Genomic DNA, 16,412 nt, shown 5'->3' on the forward strand with positions numbered 1-16,412 from the left:
CTTCGTGACGTCGCGGGGTGAAGGAGGTCCATAAACAAACAAACATGCAAAGTGTCTGCAATTTTGTAAGGTTCCACGTACTATTAATCTTATGGGAAGTCGCTAGCATTTATGCTTGCGGATCTCTATGGGTGCATGTATTAGAGCTTAAAATAATTGTTTAATGCATACTGTCCTAATTAACGGGCATTGTATAAACTTCACGTGCCACCCACTGAAGTGCAAAAACTCCCCACAATATTATATGCTTATCACATTGAAAGCATCTGCAACAAAAAGAGTCATGTTGTGTCAGTGACATCACCTGCAATTAGAAGCGTCCGCCAAAATTTCCCTTACACTCCATGAATATGTAGCCAAATCTTCATCACTTTACTGAAAACATGGCACTTGCCCTCTAGGGGAGGAAACGAATTTGAAACTTTTGTTTTTCTAAAGCTATGAGATATTTGGAGATAATTCTCACATATTTCAACTTGAAAGAATATTAATGAAGCTAAGATTGCAGATTAAAAAAAAACTTAAAACTGAAATTAAAGTATTTGAGAATTATATGAGTTGCTGAAATCATACAAATATTCACAATATCTAGCACAGGAATATTAATGTTGCTCTGACAAATACACCTGTCTTTGATTCATTTCCGAAGGTCAACAAGAGTCATCGGCATCCGAGCAGCTGCTGCTGGCAATATACAGCGGGGAGGAAGCAGTATCCCCCTCTGTTACTGCTCCTGTCCCACAACAAGAGCCAACAGGCACCATCGAAGGTGCTGGCAATGTGCTAACCCAGCAAGAAAAGCGGTCCAGGCAGCGACCAGTGAAAGGACGCTTGGGGCAAAATACTCCAAAAGGTAAAACAAGAAAGACATCAGAGAACCTATCATGAAATCTGTTTATTGAACTGTCAAATTTCCATCTTCAGTACTTGCTCATAACCAATGCATTGTAAAGTTGAGCGTAGGTGAGGATAACACAGCTGGACAGGACAGGCATTATACTCTGGGCCTTTTTTCGGTAATGCAGCAGAGGTTAGTCAGGAAAGGGGTAACGAGCATTTATCCCTGTGGTGCCATTTGAGGTGGGCCTTTGTTGCTCAGGCTAGGGGTGCATGGGGGGGAGGGGGGGAGCTTAGACTTTTATTGGGATATAAAATGCTTTGCGCTGTTAGAGCATGACCGCATACCCAATAATTTTTTCATATCCTAACATGGTTCTATGTTTGAGACGTGGTTCTATCTCAAAAGCTTTGTCATCCCGTAGCAGTACTGGTGATAAGTTGGATAAATTAAGTGGGCCTTGAGAATTTATGGCAGCAAGTTCAGGCAGTCCACCGCAGCGGTGGTGAAGTGGTTGAGCATCCGCCTTGCATGTGGAAGGTGCGGGGTTCGATCCCCAGTGCCGCCGGGTACCCACCAGTGATACATTGGGTACAAGCTTTCCTGTGGTCTGGTGCTCTGCTTATTTAGGGTGAAATGCTTGGCAAATGGGTCTCTCTGGCCCCACCTCGAGAAGTCGAAAATACCTCGTGCCATGGCCCTCTTTGGCCATAGATGCCCTTGCGCCATAAAAAATCCATAATCATCATCAGTCCACTTCGAAGTGCAAATGTTGTGCGGGATGATGACAACTAAAGTGCACATGTTCTGGTGACTTCAACACATGTTTACTACAATTCTCACTGTGCACTTGCCACAAATTCAAGGTCAAAACTTTTGGATTATCAGTGCAATAGGCATACTGGTATTTAAGGTGAAAACACTCAGTGAACATGCTACAGTGATATCAAATAGTAGGTTCACACTGATTTTTGCAAGAGCAAGGCCTAATTATAAGGTGAAACGCACTTTATGAAAAGTAGCACTCAAGTGTTGAATGGTATGAGTGAGCTAAATGAAGGGCGTCACACAATAGAAAGCCAGCACAGTTACACCAGCTGACAGCAATCACTGGAGACACCAAACTGTCTCTCCCGCACAGAATGCCACAGCTGCTGTGAACCACCACAGTTGAGTTTCCCTTTAAGAGACTGCGCCAGTTACAATCCCCTTCAGGTGGCGATGAGAGGAAACACCTTGTTGATGATGAAATCGGGGTTTCTTGATGACTTGGTGGTTCTAACTCGCAAACATTCACATTACTCGAGGAAAGGAGAAGGTTAACTATTTATTTACAGTATAAATAACACCAGAAGAAACGAGCAAAAAGAAAACTATTTACAACATGACTGAACCTTTGATTAGATGAATTCAGCCCTGGTTCAACCAAGAGCACTTACTTTTAAACCCTCTGTCTCCGCCCTTGGTGGGGACAGTAACCAATAAGGTAACAAGTGACCATTCTCACCAATCAGTGGTTAGGGAAAGGAAAATAAGGTATTTGTCAACCAACCACAGATTTGGGAAAGAATATTGACTAAACAATGGTCGGGGAAAGGAAAGGCAAAGACAAATATTTCAGAAAGGAGATGTTGCAAACACACAAACAGCACATACACGGCTACCATTTCCCACGGCAAAGGCAGGGACGGGACGGATGGGTTCCTTTGCTGGCGACGCGCTGATCACGATACAGCCGCTGCCGAGTCCTCATCGGGCGTTCTTCTGAGTATGTGACTCCACAAGTGCGGCATTCCTCGCTAACACAAGACCGACTGGCGCCACGGAAAGTTAATCGAACTTCACAACCACCCTGCCACATTCCTTTGCAATGGTGTACTATTATAGTAATCATATTCAATCCTGCGTCTTCACACACTTTGACACAATCATGGCGTTGATGCTGACATGTGCCCATGAGGACTGCAGATGATCACCTTTAACCATTTCCCTTCTATATGTCATACTGAACTACACACCCAATGGCACAATCATGTTGTTGACAACATAGGACTTGGCATGTACCCATAAGGAGGCTGCAGCAAAACACCGCTGAACCACTTTCCTTTTATATGGAACAAAATGACTCTATCACCATGTTCAAAAGCACGTCTTCACACACTGAAGGAATCACAGTATTGGCCATATTAGAGATCGCACATCCTCAAAAGAGATTGGACAGTGTTAGGGAACAACAAGCTTTTTAGCCTTCCACTCCTTGAAATTCCTCCTCAGGTCATGCATCGAATGGTCATCTCTTTTCTTTTACTCTTAATCTTGGTCCAGCACAATGCTGTAGCAGACCTGGCATTAAACTACATTTGTAGGCCACCATAGATATTTTCTTTCCTCTGCTGGCCTTACTCAGTGGAAAGACAGTGTCAAAGCTGTAACATATTTTTGTGGAATAACTGCAGCCAGCTGAGTAAAATGTGGTTTGTGCAAAGCAGAGTTCATGTTCTCCACACGTGATGAACACCTTGAATGCTAGCATTCATGACAGTGTTTGATATGTGTACAGATCTTAGAACCAGTGTCTAACTGGTTTTTGTGATTATTTTGCCATTTTCATAGGCATTCGTGGTCTTCAATACCTTGGAATGGAGCTGTTGACAAGGCGAGAAGACAGCGAGTTCAAAATAAAAATGAAGGAGCTAGAAAATGAAAAAAAAAAAACTTGAGCAAGAGGACGTGCGTCTCGAACTAGATAGAGAGCGCCTTACACAAGAAAGAGAGCGCTTCGCCTTAGAAGAGCGAAAAATAAAGCTTCAGGAGGACAGGCTTGCTCATGAAGCCCTATGCAGGCGAGAAGATAGAGAGCAATTCCGACAGCAAGTTGAGCAAATGCTCATGGAGCAAGAGAAAAGGCTCGCTGCTCTCATTGAGAAGACGCCACGTCAGTGATTGCTTTCAATATTAAATTCTTATTTCATTATCAACAAGGCACCTCTGCGATTGTTTTCTTATATGAAATAAGTACAGAAGACTGTTCAACACAGCTGTGTTGTCTAGTGCAACAGTGATGGGAAGACATTTTAAAACGCTGACGATCTTCCCTATTGGAAAGCAGTGCATTTTCTGCCTTGTCACCATTTATTGTTGCACATTTATTTAAAAAAAAACATACTTGTAATGATAGGAGTGGAAAGTACTACAGGACTGTGAAAGCAGTGATAAGGGAAAAATATTTTAAAGATAAAGCGTGCATGCATATACAAGCAAACACGCATCCCTAGTATTCTAGCCACCCGAAGGAGCAAGATATTCCTCCAGTATTGGAGGTTCTAGCCCAAAGTAAATGGACACTTGAGAGCCGTACAAGCAGGTGTGGCAATTGGCAGTATTGTACTCAATTTGTACATGCATTCTAACTTTCGTTTGAACAGTTTTTGATTTTTTATAAAATCCAAGAAAGCGAAGTTGCTGGAGATTTTTCCAAATCCCCACTCTACTGACTGCTGCACAGAACTCATGGCCTTTTTGAAGGCTAACTGTTGCGCTGTCGCACAGGTTTTGCCATAAGGCTTCATCAAAAGAGGCCTCAAAGGGCACGCTGGGTCCCCGTAAATGCAATAATTGCGGCCCTGGACAAGCTTCTCAAGCTTTTCATACGTGTGGCTCTCCCTCAGGATCCCTAAAAAAAAGTACAATTAGTAACATAACTGTTTCACATTCTCATAGCTTTGCACTGTCTCATACAGTACCAGACAAATTGAGGTTTCAGGAAAAAAAATGCTATAAAGCAAAAAATTGGAACATGCTCATTTTGCAAGAACATTTTTGATACATGATTTGTTTGCTGTGTCTTATGGCACTTAAGCTACTAAGGCCAGCATGTGTCAAACGCAAGGCTTTTTGTCATGAAGAGCTTTTCATAAGAGCTGTAAGTGGGATCACCTTCGTTACATCAACCTAAAGCATCTTTAAACATGTGAACATTTTCAAGACCTTTTTTTTCTTTAGCACCTCTCCGAGTTCGGGCAACATTGATGGGAAGGAATGCTAAAGACACTGAATGCATTTATCAGTGTCCTGAACTTACCTGTATCGTGCTTGCTTCCAGGATATGACCCGTCCAGTTGGCAAATAATGCCGTTAGGGCACATAATGGCCTGATATTTTAAAGCGTGGGTGCGCTTATGGCCAGAAAAGAAAAGCTTCTGGTCTCTGGATGAACGGCAGATTGCTCTTGCCGGGCCGTCAATAAAATCCATATGTATCAGCAGCGCGAACACAAAAAGGAAGAAGAAGGAGAAGATAGTACAGCGCTCTGTACTATCTTCTCCTTCTTCTTCCTTTTTGTGTTCGCGCTGCTGATACATATGGATCGCAACCAACTAGCCCGGCAGATGGTGTAATTCATCAATAAAAGCCCAGCAGTTTTCTAGCGGTGCCCCTTTAGAACGGACGGCCTGGAAAGAAAAAAATAAGACAAAAGTCCTGTTATAAATATTCGCAAGCAAAGAAACTAGCGTGAGAGCGCTACCTGGGAGAACTTTTCCAGAGCCGCAAGGTCCTGCCACGAATGGTGGTTCATGTCGTCCAACAAGTGTTTGAACCTGTCCTGAATGTGGACGAAGACTTTGTTCGTTATGCTCGAAATGACTGAATAGTGCCGTCCGAACAAGCGCTCCAGGTCACACAGCCGGTTCGGGTAGGCTAGTCTGCGCAAGGCTGAGCAAAGGGCCTAATCGCCGGGTACCGGAACCTCCTGAGCCGAGTACAAAACGTCGGGCAGCAACAGCGCACTTTGAAGCCTCCGCAAGTGGCTCTTCTCGAACCGAAACAGTGTGCGAAAGACTCCGTCGTCAGTTTCTTCGATATTGAACAAGCCATGAGAAGAAAGTGGACCCCTTCGTTCCACGCTGAAGACTTCCAGACATAGAATGTCTTCAGTTTCTGTCCACTTCAAAGTGGACATTAGAAGCGGGTCTTCAAGTATGCTTCGCGGCTTTGGCATCGTTTTTGTAGACGTAGAAAATGTAGATGTAAGTACGTAACACAGTGGCTCATGAAATCAACGTCGGAAAAAACTAGTACAACAGTGGCTAGAGCTACGGTTGGCTTGCTTTGGATATCGAGAAGACCTGACCTGTTGAAGTACATCAATATATGGTAAAAACATTTCTGCTACCTAAATTATTTTCATCTGCATAACAAATGGTACAATAAAGAGTATGTTTTACAGCGTAAACAGAAATAATGACCCTATATCGTTTATCAGATGTAGTGCTTCCAGTTTAGTTGCACAGAGGGCGCTACGAGGGCCCTCTGCTAAGGGAAGTTCGTTCCACGCGCAACTAAAAACAATTTCGGTGTCAGCGCTCCGCTACCGCTTACCGTGCTACCGTGAGCGGAGCGGGACCGCCGCTCCGGTCAACTAAAACTGTCTATTAAACTCTGGCTAAAGTTAGCTGGGACACCCTGTACATTATAATAAGCATGAAGAGAGAGAACCTCCCCGTTGAGGGGGGTTTGCGAGCCAGGGTCTCGCCCGACAAGTGACATACCACAAGCAGCAGACAATGCCGTTAATTACGGGATAACAGAGGATTTACACAAAACTGTACAAACAAAAAAAGCGTGCACCCGCACCGCGGTCGAATGGGAGTGCAGCGGCCGCACTTGCGTTACAACAAAGTAGCGTACTAGTGCCTTCACGCTACGCTAAGATTACCTTTTCTCGGTTTTCCACACGTCAATCAAACGCCTTCATGTTAATGCTCGATCTGTCAGATGTAAGGATGCACGTATTGAGACTTTCCTGCAACAGTTCAATGTGTCCGTTGACGCCATCATGATAAGCGATACTTGGTCTACGAGTGATACTGATATTCTTTGAATCTTTAGTTATGAGACATTTTTTCTAAATGGTGACACCGGTCTTGGCGGCGGCATTTTTATATAATTTAACAAGTGGCGCCCTGATATGCTACAGCAGTTCACAGGTGCTCTGAAAGAATACGATATCTAAACAATGTGCTTGAATAATACTGTTTTTTGCAGTATGCGTCGCTAAGCTGATTTTTTTTAAAGCCTGATTTCATTTGTAACCAGTCAGCACTTACAATGAACTGACATGTATTCCACTAACACATCCCAAAACAGTTTAGACTTATTGCTTGAGACTTCTGAATGCAATTAAAATGCGAACGCGTGTTACTGTGAGGTCTTCATCGCTCATAGATTGGTATATTACCAATCGCGATCCCAGTGTGATAAGTTCCGGAGTAATGATTTTGGACATCAGCAATCACTTACCAATATTTATGGCATTAAATACACCTCTAAACAGCAACGCAGTCCAGCATGATCTCACGGTTCCTATAAAGAAGGCCAAGAATATATGATCGTTTATTTGCTACGATGCTAACTTCGTCATCAGCTGACATTCTTTCAGCAAATATTACGCCTAGTGTAATAGAAGCTACATGTGTTACAGAACAAAAAAAATTATGAATGCTCGAAAACGTTCCGCAGATATCACATGAAAACACTTTTCTTAAAGTATAGCTTATTTCCAATTACTAAGTTTTACCACTACCGCTTGAGCGAGGTCTCAAACACATCTTTCCTTTCAAAATTAACTGGGCTAGAAAAAAAGAGATTCATGTATAGCAGACGAAATATTGAGTGGTGGAGCGTGAAACCCTACATAACTTCGTATAGTGACGTAACATTAGAAAATAAACGGCCCCCACTTTTGTAAAACAACGTTGTTCTTCAGGGGTCTACACGCCGGAACCTGCTCGGGTATTTCTGGTTGCTGGTTTATGGGGGTTTAACGTTCCAAAGCGACTCAGGCTATGAGAGACGCCGTAGTGAAGGGCTCCGGAAATTTTGACCATATGGGGTTCTTTCACGTGCACTGACATTGCACAGCACACGGGCCTCTAGTATTTCGCCTCCATCGAAATTCCACCGCCGCGGCTGGAATCGAACACGCGTCTTTCGGGCCAGCAGCCGAGCGCCATAACCACTGAGCCACCGCGGCGGCTGCTCGGGTATTTCTGTATTTAATCTAAACCTCTTATTTTGTCACTTGTTTAACCTACTTTTTAAAAGCATTATTAGCTGTACAACTCGCATAACGAGCGTTTCTTGTCCGTCCGAGCTTTCAAGATGGCGGCAGGTCATGTTATCATACTGCTTCAGCATCGTGCAAAATGTGACCCCCCATCATGTGATCGCGCGCGCGGTCGTAGGGCCGGCACGGTGGCCGGTTTACCCCATGCGCTGGCGTTCCGCTGTACATGTACTGTCTAGTCGGGTGCCCATACTGGGGTTGCCATTGGTGACAACATTGTGGCCCGCCAATTTGCAAAGGGTTCGGAGTAAATGAATCGGCCCACATCGGCGCAGAAAGTTTAGTCCAGTTGAAGCCTGGTGTGTGGGAGGGATTCGTATCGACGACCTTCGATCCACGAAACCGTAATGAGAGGCGACCTTCGGAGGGCCGTGGCGGGCGAACCAGCGATCGCAGAGGGATGCGGATTGTACCGAACAAATTTTCGTTCCGTGATGTACACGCCGGTAACCGAGTTTGGGACCTGGGAGTGAAATTCGGATAAGGGGGGGGGGGGGTGCGAATTTGAGCCTCGGAAATGTCTAAGGTACACGTTAATAATCATTGTTAATAATGATGTAAAGCATAGTAGAAAGCGTAGGGGAAAACAACTTAGCTAAAGCTCTTCATTTTATTTCGCATTCTCAAATCATTCTTTAATTTTTTTTTTCTCTGCGTCATTGTGAGCTTGTTCCCTCATGTTTTCACTGCGCTCTATTTGTTGTGCTGATTACTGTTAACTGAAAGGAGCTTTATTCTCTCTGCTTTTACTTGTGTTGAGATGCACATGTGATCTACTTTGCCTTTATGCCCACATGCCATGCTCATGTACTGCTGTCAGAGTGGGGGCCGGTGGCCTTGTCAAGCTCTGATACGGCAGCTTTTACTCCAGGCCCCCGGCAAAATTAGTACCATGATGACAAATAAATTTAATCGAATTGATCAACACGCTGTACCCTCCGACCTCAACGCTACACCAATGGCAGCGCTGCTGGTGTCGTAGCCATTCACCCCCGGTATACTGTAGTAGCGCTGCCGGTAGCCCGCGGTGAAGGAACCGAGGATGACTCCGCCCCCGCCGAACGCGAACCGTGAACGTGTCGCCGGCGGGTGGTGCGCACCGCCGGAACCACGAAGTGCGCGGCCAGCGCTCGTGCGCTGATCTCCCCCGTGCCCTGCTCGCTCGGTCACTACCTAGCCACCGGCCTGCTCGCATGCATGCTCACCGCGGCAGCTGGCGGCGAAGAACCTGCCGGATATGCCTGGTAGTGCTGCACTCGCAGACGCACCCATTCGCACCCGAAAGACGCTGGAGACCTGTGCTCGGCCATTGCAGCTTGATGCGCCGAGCCACAGGAATGCCGTGGGACCCACAATATATACCGGGGGTTACAAGGAAGACTGAGTAATTTAAAAAAAAAAAAAGGATTTTTGAGGCAAAAATCTGGCTTTTGTGGCATGGTATTGCCAGGGTTGACGGGCGTCGGAAAACCGCTGAATCATCTTAACTAGTAAGATGGTCAACTAATTTCCGATAATTAACTTTTTCACTACTAGAGTTAGGCGGCTAGTTGAAATTAGTGAATTGTAGCCGGGCGTTATTAATCGCCATATCAGTTTTTGGAATTTTGAAAACGCGATTGCCCTCCCCGCGGTGGCTCGACAAATTATGGCTGCATCATGCGATCATCGTTAATAATGATGTAAAGCTGTAAGCATGATGCATGCGTTTTTGAAAGCATGCAGGCAAAGTAGCCCCTCCAGTGCACGCAGATAGTCGATAAAGCCAATATGCCAATATATATATATATATATATATATATATATATATATATATATATATATATATATATATATATATATATATATATATATATATATATAGTGAATAAACAGAGACCAACGTTTGAAAAGAATGCAATTTGACGTTTCGGCCATGGAACGGCCTTCATCAGAATAACAGAATAGGAACGGAGGGTGCAAAAAAAGTACAAACATATAATGCACAGAAGATTAAAAACGTATCACACACGTGACTAGAACGCGATTGTCGGTCACAATGGCTGAACAGGAGGGCTACGTTGCGACGAATATATATATATATATATATATATATATATATATATATATATATATATTAGCCATAGATTTATTTTGAGTCGACGTTTCGGACAGAGCCTGTCCTTTCTCAAGACTGAAGTTACAGCGATCTTCCTCCCCTTCTTAAGGAGTTAGAATTGGCACACATGCCCCACGCATGAACAAAGCAAACAGATGCTGGAAAGAAGATGGGACAAAATAAAGAAAATACTAGAGAAGGGAGAAAGAGAGAAAAAAAATAAACAGGGAAAAAGAAAAACGCCCTGTCCCCGGCCGTCCACCGAGCATCCGCGGGGAGCCGGCCCGAGCAAAAAAAAGAAAAACGAGGAGCGGGAGGGGATAATATATAGCCACCCCTCAAGGCAACAACAGAGTCTTGCTCGTCAACATAATTCCCCTTACCGCGCCGGTGGCCACCGAGCTCATGCTCTTTGAGGAAAAGGGAGCGATTGAGGTAAGCGAGACCAAACGAACAAAATTCATTAGAGACGGGGTGCTACTCCTCTTTCGGTCAAATTGAATAACAAGCGAAAAAGAGTCAAGAACGGAGGCAGCTACTAATAATAACCCTACTGTAACAGTAAGCTGCTACAAAAAATCCAATACAACTGCACAAACATCAGCAGTTCAAAAACACGCGTACAACGATCTGGAACGGAAGCAGCTAATAATATTAATCGTGCGGTTGCAAGCACCGACGTTGCTTTCCAGCATAACATTATTAATATATCAACCAGGGCCCTCACGACGGAGGAAATATCCGTCCTCTCTCGAGGCCTTACATTTTGCCCTACCACCGGCAAATACAACTATTTCTGGGTGTTAAAAGATTTGGACAGCTTTTCACGAATGTTGCGACTCAGATAATATTTTTCTGATCGGGCGCAGGTTACCGCGGATAACAGAGAACTCTTCGTTACTAACCACCACTGGACTCCTAATATAGGAATGGACATGTATATTAACGCCGTCCAGAATGGCATAATTTACGCCTACAAAATGCACACTCCAGGGAGGCAGAACTCGTCTAAAAACGAACTGGATGCATTGGACACTCTCAGCAGGACAAATATAATCATATAGCCAGCGGATAAGGGAGGTGGTATAGTTATCATGGACAGCGAAAAATACATTGAAGACGGCTTGAGACAACTCTCTAACATTTGTTTCTATCAACGTCTTGAAACCCAACTCCTTAATACCAACAATTTGTGGCAGAGACTGAATCAACTTGCTAAGAATGGGGACATAACCCTACGGTTATCTAAAGCCCCCACCGCACCACACCCGTCGCCAGGCCGATTCTACATGTTACCGAAAATCAACAAAAAGAATAATCCAGTACGCTCTATAGTATCCGGCATCGGCACGATTACGGAAGCAATTTCCAGTTACACTGACACACTAACTAGACATATTCCAAAAACACACTCATCCTACATACGTGACACAAACCATTTCCTTCGCGAAATAGCAGGTCTCGAACTTCCGGAAGGAGTCTTCCTGGGAACATTAGATGTAGTACTCTCTCTGCAAGAACATTCCTCATTCCGATGGCATCAAATCTCTGATCAAAGCGTATGAACAAAACAGAAAGGAGGAATCACCTGCTCCTAGTGTTTTAGAACTACTGGCGAAAATCGTAATGGAATATAAAGACTTCGAATTCAACAATCAACACTATTTACAAATTAACGGCACAGCCATGGGGACAAGGATGGCCCCTACCTACACCAACATCTTCATGCATAGTATTGAATCTAAATTTTGGAAGATTGTCCCATTAAGCCCACCCTGTACAAACGCTACTTGGATGACATCTTTTTAATTTGCACTGACACAGAGCAAGAACCCATATATTTTGTTGAAAACTTCAACCTCGTCCACCCTAACTTACCTTTCTCTTACACGTACTCCCACACCACAATTAACTTCCAAGATGTTGAGATTTCGGTAAACGAAGGCTCACTTACCACCGGTGTATATAGAAAACCGACGGACGGCCAACAATACCTTCACTTCCAAAGCTGCCATTCTCGTCACTCTAGAGCAAGCATCTCATATTCTCAGGCACATCGATTTCATAGAATATGTTCCCAAGATGAAGACTTTTCGTAACAAATTCCAAGCCCATGCGAGAAGTCCTCATTAAGCAACGATACCCCCCCCCCCCCCCCTATTGTTGACGATGCCATTCAAAGAGCATCTAAACTCAACCGAGAGCAAATACTGGAGGGACGTCGATACAGCGAGCAAACAGACCACCGGGCAAATCACGTACTTACCTTCACCAATAACCCGCCTAACATAAAAACAAAATCCTCAAAAAACATTTCAACATTCTCGAACATAGCGAGCGCATCGCCAAAATTTTCACTGCTCCCCTTCACGCAGTCTACAGGTGACCGAAAACCACTCGAAACATTCTAATACACTCAAAAACAAATAACCAGCTGGTTTTGGGGAGCCGACCTTGTGGAAAAACTAAATGTCAGGCCTGGAAACATAGACAAATATCAAGCTGTGCAATAAGCACAGCTTCAGGCTTCAAATGGAAAACTAATGGCAACTTTGATTGTGATTCCTGCAACGTAATATGCCTGCTACAATGCAGTGCGTGCAGTATTCAGCACAATGGGCAGACCGTTAACCCTCTACGAATTCGCTTTAATTACCACCGCGCGCATATCTTATTCGTACCCAACCTCCCCTTGTCAAAACACATTAATGAGAAAAACCACTAATTTGATGCAATTAAGTTAACAACAATCCCAAAGGGTGGGCTCCACAACACCCTGGAAAGAGAGCAAGGCGAGTCGTACTTATTTACAAATTTGGAACAATTTCTTACGGCATTAATGAGAGTCCCGGTGTATTGTCCTCCATCCGCCCCTTCCAGAACCAGTGCTGACTTTACGAGTGCCGCCTTGACATACCTCGGTCGTTTCTCGCCAGCTGCATCTTTTTCAAGCTTCGCCGATCTGCTTACACAAAGCTCTTCAGCCCCCCCTCCCCCCTCCCCTATTTTCCCAATTCGATCACCTTGCCGCGCGGGGTGGAATTGAAGAACTCTCGCTTAAAGGCTCCCGCCATTCACATTTACCCCCCACACGAGACTTTTCCAAACTCAGATGTTTAGCCGCCTTTTTTCTTTTCTTTTTTGTGTGTCTGGGTGTTTTCATGCTTAATATAAACGTATCAATAAATAGCTTTGTTATGTATGAAATGTATTAAAGTGTGATTTTCCCAACTTTAGCGAGAAACATAAAAGCAGCCTTTCAACAGTGGTCGTTGTTGGCTTCGTAGTCAAATTTATAGCCGCAAATAGCCCTAGATCTAGTTCATTATAGCCGGAGTTTGTTGGTTGTGTAGGCCGAACGGGTGGTTCCAGGCAACATGCGGCACTTGCGATATTAAACTTTTGGTTCTGCGTCAATGGCACAGTGAGCGAAGTGCGCCTCGGCGAAAATTACAGAGCGCGCTGGTGATTTCCATGTTGGTGAGGCCGCACAACCGCACCTCTCAGCTGGCAGCTGCGTAAAAATCGATGACACAGCGTGGTTGTGCGGAAACTGGACATGATGAGGACGATTTCATGGCTATGTTCACCACGCAGCAAGCGGTGCTTCATCAGCATCGTATCCAGCAGTTGCGCTTACTGGAAGAAATCGACGCAGCAGAAGAGTAGCGTGAACACGCTGAAAGCATATGTCGCCGCGTCATGGCGATAGCAGCGCGGCACTGTTCCTCCGAACGGTGGTCATTGGCTTATCCGCGAGGCCAGTCTTCGTACGAGACTACGGTGCCCCACTTGCCAGACAGTGAGTTTAGGGCGCATCTCAGAGTGGCCCGTAGTACTTCCCGGTACCTCCTGAATTTTGTGTGAGTGTATGAAGCGGCAAGACACGACCATGCGAAGCGCAATCTCCCTGGACAAGCGCGTGGCTGTGAGCCTGTATCGTCTGGCGCCCTCTGCGGAAGAACGAACAATAACCAACACTTTTGGCCTAGGTAGGTCGACTGTCAACACTATATTTCGCTAGTTTTGCGCCGTTGTTGGGCGTAAAATTAGTGAGCATTCCCAAGCAAAGTGAGTTGGCAGAACACCTGCGCCAGTTTACTGCTGTGACCGGCTTTCCGCAAGGTGTGGGAGCCCTTGACGGCTGTCATATTGAGGTGTGCCCGCCAGAAGAGCACCCCGCTGATTATAATAACTACAAAGGATGGTACAGTACCATCCTTTTGGCTATTGACGACCACAACTACAGCTCTCTGTGTACAAATGTGGGCTCTCCGGGAAGAAACCACGCGCCGGCTCAAGCCTTCCCGATATATTGCCCAGTCCTCTTTTCCAAGCTGAAGTAAAGGTTGTGGCAGGAGTGACAATGGAACCGCATTTTCTTGCCGATCAAGCGTTCCCGTTACAGTGTCACATCATGAAGCCGTTTTCAATTCCAGGGCCACCAAGTTCGCCTACTGGAGTGCTCAATTACCACTTATGCAGCGCTAGACGCACTGTTGAAAATGCATTTGGCAGGTTAAAGGCTCGTTTCCGTATCCTACTTAAAGGACTTGAGTGCGACATAACCAATGTCAATATTGTAATCCGCACATTATGTGTGATACACAGCATCTGTGAGGAAATGTCCGACTGCTGTGATGCAAGTTGGTTTGATGAGGTACGAGCTCTATACACTGGCCGACCTTAGCCAACTTGTACCAGCAGCCGGGCAGAGCCATCAGGTGTTGCAGTTCGAAATGCCCTCATGAATCACTTTGTCTCAACCTGAAGTTTGTCTAAATCATTTCACTACAACTATTTTCTTTGAGTAAAATGTCCTGGAAGTGTTTTTTATTTTTATTATGCACAGTGATCACTTCTACCACTTCTTTCCCTGCTGTGAAATAATCTGCTCCTTCTCTCTGAGTGCTTACACTGCCCAAGTTTCACTGAAGTTATGCTCTATTGAGTGTATAATGACACGAGAACCATAAGTCGAGAAGCAGACCTGGAAAACAGAAACTTGTATTCGATTCATTTAGTCGCGTCTTTATGTGTATGCTTATTTAATCATTCGCTCGACTTTATTTTGTGTAACAAGCAGGCTCTGTACCATGCAGAAGAATCGAGGCTACTCTACCGATGCGAATACATTTTAACAGCCTAGCGTAATAGCTGCAAATTCAGGCTTTTTGGAAAAGTCTTGGATGCTTCAGGTGGTGCTCTTACCGGAAAGAATACTTGTGCGATTTTATCTCGTGGTCATTATGAGAAAAAAAATAATTGTTCTAACATGTGATTTGCGTTGGAATTGAACTAACCATAACTTCTACTTCGGCTTGTTCGCAGCAAGTTTGCTAACCAGCCGAATTTCAGTGTTTCTTTCTACGTTGACCTACACCGTTTTTTCTAGTCAAGTGTCATTTTTTGTTTAGAGGAAGACACTTAATGAAACCGTGTCATTTCAGATAAAATAAGATGCCATAATATCCTGCCCTGATTCAGAAAGATCTTTTCAGATTTCCATTCTGAGTACTGCAGCTGATACTTTTTTATTTGGCACGTAAAGGTGATGATGGAAGGAAAATTTATTCATCTGTCTGTTTAGATTATAAATACGACTGCCTTGAGCATATCTTTTTGAATGACATCAGATTCCCTCTGCAGCTGGATCTGTTGCTTGTTCAGCTCATGACTGTCAGAGGCGGCCTTGGCCGCACGCTCCTCCACTTGCTAGTGCAGCACCAGCAGGCTGTTGAGCACTGAAGAAGCCGGACTTTTTCGGCTTGCTCTTCTAATGCTGCCGCTGCTCCCACTGGTTCTGGCACGAGATGGGCCAGGTGCTGCTGCAGGGGCTTCACTCGCAGCAGTCGCCTGATTTTCAATATCTGAGTCACTGCTCGCAGCCGACTCAATTACTGGAGGCTGTGTGCGACAAGAAGGGAAAGCTTGTAATATCAAAGCAAGCTGTACTTTTATGTCATACGTGACACCAACCTTTGGCGCTATGTATGTCAGAGAAAAACACTTGACATCAAAGTTCAGCAAAATTCAACACACTAGCAGGCAACCGGAATCATTTCATTTCAGTACATAAATTAATCAAAGACACTGAGTTCGTTCCAGTTTAGAAAAAGTGCAAGCATTGAGCGAGTCGCAGATAACATTCGCTATATTCAAGGGCCAGACTCTTTTCTTCAGGAGTGGCATTGTACATATTGTATCTTTGCCATCACAGTGCTTTGGAGGCTTTGGTAGATACCTTATTTGTGTTAGTTGTAGTGTAGGAAACTGTTGGGCGTTCACTTCTCAGCTCACCTTGCGGAAAGTATGCTTTTCTTTAAAGCAAATCTATAATAGTCATGCAT

The 16,412-nt window shown here is 44.6% G+C and overlaps 1 protein-coding gene across 1 annotated transcript in view; it reads left to right on the forward strand.

Annotated features, from left to right (window-relative positions):
• LOC144133773 (neprilysin-1-like) overlaps positions 1-16,412 on the forward strand; it is a 64,265-nt gene that overhangs the window by 35,927 nt on the left and 11,926 nt on the right. The window lies entirely within an intron of this gene.

This window comes from Amblyomma americanum, chromosome 5 (genome assembly GCF_052857255.1).
Source record: "Amblyomma americanum isolate KBUSLIRL-KWMA chromosome 5, ASM5285725v1, whole genome shotgun sequence".
In the NCBI taxonomy this organism is placed as follows: Eukaryota; Metazoa; Arthropoda; class Arachnida; order Ixodida; family Ixodidae; genus Amblyomma; species Amblyomma americanum.